At 40.5% G+C, this 4184-nt stretch overlaps 1 non-coding gene across 1 annotated transcript; it reads left to right on the top strand.

Annotated features, from left to right (window-relative positions):
- Positions 1–435: 435 nt before the first annotated feature.
- On the top strand, positions 436–542 carry LOC130456816 (U6 spliceosomal RNA). Its single transcript, XR_008915837.1, has one exon. It is a non-coding gene; the product is annotated as a U6 spliceosomal RNA (small nuclear RNA).
- Positions 543–4184: the final 3642 nt, after the last annotated feature.

The raw sequence follows: 4184 nt of genomic DNA, 5'->3' as shown, positions 1-4184 counted from the left end.
AATTAAAAAGTGAAAGTATAAAATCAATTCTAGATATAAGATATTAATTATCACTTGGGAGCATAATTCCCTAGTTGGAGTAGCTCTCCATTCCTGTCTCTCCATTCAGTGGACCCTAGGAGTTCATCTTTGACCGCTTCAACACTGCCCTGCATCCCAGGTGGTAAGAGACAAGCCTTCATCCCTAGTCTTCCCCATCTCCTCTGTACTTTTGATGTGCCCATCTTTCAGGTATGAAGTAAAATGTAACCTCTGCATGAAGCTCTCTTTGATTTCCCCTTACTAAGAAACTGTCCTCTCCTCTAAACTTCCATGGTGCTTTGTCTCTATTGCTCTTAAGACTAGTGGCACTCTGCCTTGTTAATTAATTGTTCTTAGGTGTGTGTCTTATCTACTTTACTGAGTTGTGAATTCCTTGTAGGTATGGGTCAGTTTGTGCTTGCTTCGGCAGCACATATACTAAAATTGGAACGATACAAAGAAGATTAGCATGGCCCCTGCACAAGGATGACACGCAAATTCGTGAAGCATTCCATATTTTAGGGGTGTATGGGGTGTTCAGGGAGGGGTAGTATCTCTGGTATGGAGGGCTTGTTGTGCCCTCCTAGGGCAGCTCTCCAGCCTCTGACCCCCACCTGACACCCAGCTCTCACTTGTGGTTCCCAGTAACTGCTAGCATGTGGCAGTGGCCACACCCCGGGCAACGGCTTCGACAGGCCAGCTAAAACTTGTGAGGGTAGCCATCGGGTCATCGACCCCTGGTGAACCAGGGCTTTGCTCACCCAGCATGTGAAGACTGCTTTGGCTGAACAGACAGAACAAGCCAACAAGAAGGTTCAACGGCTGAGAGGGCGACGCAGCAAGGCACTGTGGAGTGCTTAGGGCGTGTTGGAGCACAAAAGACAACACGGCCATCCAATGCAGCTGAGGAAGTCTCCAGGTGTAACGACTTTTTGTGCCACTGGACCCAGGCTTCCAACGCCGAGAGAGTGGGATTGTCTCTGTGCATCGACTTTTCCACTTAAATCTCCTTCATGCACAAGTGTCTTTGTACACACTCATCTATCATAGATGAAAACGCACAAAGACAATCATCATCCTCGGTTACCGAGAGACTACTACCATGGGTCAGTTTATTAATCGTCTTTGTCTCTCTATGTGATGGGAAGCAAAACTATTCCTGAAAAATCTTACTATAGGAGGAAGGAAGGAATAATATCCACAGAAGTAGTTAATGGGTATGCATTTGACTAGGACCCAGAAGCTCTGAATTTTAGTCTCATCTCTAATATCAACCTGTTGTTTGCTTTTAGATGAATCATTTCATTATTTTAATCCTCCACTTCCTCTCTTGTCTAATTATGGGATTGAAATGAATGGCTTCTATCATTCTTCCCATATCTAAAGTTCTAAGCTTCTAGATATTTGTTTAATTAAACTGAAAAGAACAATTACTAAAAAATACAAGTAATTTATAATTACCATCTACCTATCCCCCACCTGGGCTGTGGTTTTACTAGTGGTTCCGCTCTCCTGGGTTACTGTCACACAGGAGGAAGCAGAAGGACAGAAAATGTTAATTGCATGATACTTGTCATTCAGATAGAAACTCTTGGTGCAGATTCTAGGGTTAAGGGAGGCTATTGTCGGGAGGCTATTGTAACCACTTATTACTCTCTATACTCACAGCATATCCTCTCAAAGTAAAATCATCCATGTCCAGCTTCAAAGCAGTACCTGTGACTGGGGCACAACCTATCCATCATGATACATTTCTAAGGCAGCTAAAGTCAAAAAGAATAAAAAGTGAAAAAGTAGAAATCCAGTACCCTCAAAATGAGGTCAGAGGAGCTTTGAATGTTGCAAAGGGAGATTCACTTCCCACCCAGCAACAGGAAACCCAGAATATCAGATTATAGCACAGCATCCTTCTCCCATAACTGAGGTCTCCTCTGAATGCCAAAAGTTTTTTTATCCTAATCAGACATCTGGAATGGCAGACTGCAGAGAAGTCCTGGTCCTCGTGACATTATCATTCTCAGAACCTATATTACCATTATGAAAGCTCAGCATGATGACCAAACTCTCAAGCTGGGTTACTCCTTCATGAAGAGATTTTAGAAAGAGAGAGAGCTCTTCAGTTCCCTTCTCCAGAGTTATTGCATTTTAAAAGAGAGTATAGAAGAGAGCAATGAGTAATAAATGCAATGCCCTGGGATGATGACCAGACATGGAGAAAGGACACAGATTGGAATTCCAATTCTAAAATGTACTAGACATATATTCTGGAGCAACTCATTCTTCTCTTTGGTTCTCAGTTACTTCAATTGCAAAATAGGATTAATAATCCTTATGCTACCTACCTCACCATATTGTTGTAAGGAAAGAACCTGAAGACCTTAAAGTGCTGCAGAAATAAACGGTGATGTTTTTGTTGTTTTTAGACGTTAAGATTTCAGGTGAGTGGATAGGCACAAGGGATATATTCTCCTCAAATTCAAATATGGATTCCTGCTGATATGTACTTAGCTGCCCCACTAGAAAACACCATGATGCTAAAATGACAGCAAAGGAAAGTAATGAATGTTGGAGGGGGTGTGGCAAAATGGGGCATTAATGCATTGCTAGTAGAGTTGTGATTTGATCCAACCATTCTGGAGGACAATTTGAAACTATGCGCAAAGGGTGCTAAAAGACTGTCTGCCCTTTGAGCCAGCCATAGCACTGCTGGGTTTGTACCCCAAAGAGATAGTAAGGAAAAATACTTGTACAAGAATATTCATAGCTGCACTCTTTGTGGTGGCAAAAAATTGGAAAATGAGGGTGTGCCTATAAAATGAGAAATGGCTGAACAAATTGTGGTATATGTTGGTGATGGAATACTATTGTGCTCAAAGGAATAATAAAGTGGGGGAATTCCATGGAGACTGGAACAACCTCCAGGAAGTGATGCAGAGTGAAAGGAGCAGAACCAGGAGAACATTGTACACAGAGATGTGGTAAAATTGGATGTAATGGACTTCTCTACTAATAGCAATACAATGATCCAGGACAATTCAGAGGGACTTATGAGAAAGAATGTTAGCCACATTCAGAGAAAGAACTGTGGGAATAGAAACACACACACAAAAAAAATAACTACTTAATCACATGGGTCGATGAGGATATGACTGGGGATGTAGACTCTAAATGATCACCCTAGTGCAAATATTAATAATGTGGAAATAGGTCTTGATCAATGACACATGTAAAACCCAGTGGAATTACTCATTGGCTTTGGGGGGTGGGAAAGGGTAGGGAAAGAACATGAATCATGTAACCATGGAAAAATATTCTATATTAATTAATTAACTAAAGTTTTTCAAATTAAAAAAAAAAACACCATCATGGAATAGAAAGAACTTCATGTCAAAAGAACTGGTTTTGAATCCTTATTCTATAACTTAATGGTTATGTGGCCTCAAACTCCAGAACCTCTTTGAGGCAATCAGTTGGCACAAGAACAACACAAATAGGAGGCAAGGAAGCAAAGATATTTGAAGACTGGTTTTATAAATGCTTCCTTTCATAGCAAATCAAGTTTCACTGAAGGTCAGATGACCCAAAACAGGAGGGGAAAATATATATGCAGCAATCATTCCATTTGTCTCTCAGTCTGATGCATGGGCAGCCAAAAGGAAAAAAGGAATGAATTTGCGAAGGTCTTCAGAAGGATGTAAGCCATTTCCTAGTGAATCATTTCCCAAAATCTGTTGTGTCTACTATTACCTTTACTGCAAGAGTGTTGCAATTTCCACTAAGGGTTTTTTGGGTAGAAAGGCAAGATTCTATTTTTTTTTTAAATCCAGACCTGTGATATCAGTAGGGGCGGGAACTCCTGGAGTCTCTCAATTAAAACAAATCAGCAACTACTGATCTATGCAGCATATACTCTTTAAATACTTGTTTGGGGTTACCTAGAACATATGTGTCTGAGGTAGGACTTGAACCTAGTTTGTCCTGACCCTGAAGTCAGCTCCCTATCCACTATGCTAAGCTGCTTCTCAAAATAGGACTAAAAAACACAATAAGAATATTTCAGTCATAAGGGCTAACACATTGTGCTTTCAGTTGTGCAAAACCCTTTAAATACATCATCTAATTTGATTATTCAATCAATAAACATTTATTAAATGCTTATTTTA

The sequence above is a fragment of the Monodelphis domestica genome, chromosome 1 (genome assembly GCF_027887165.1).
Source record: "Monodelphis domestica isolate mMonDom1 chromosome 1, mMonDom1.pri, whole genome shotgun sequence".
Classification (NCBI taxonomy): Eukaryota; Metazoa; Chordata; class Mammalia; order Didelphimorphia; family Didelphidae; genus Monodelphis; species Monodelphis domestica.
Note: the sequence above shows the minus strand (reverse complement) of the source record. Positions and strands in the feature narration are given on the sequence as shown.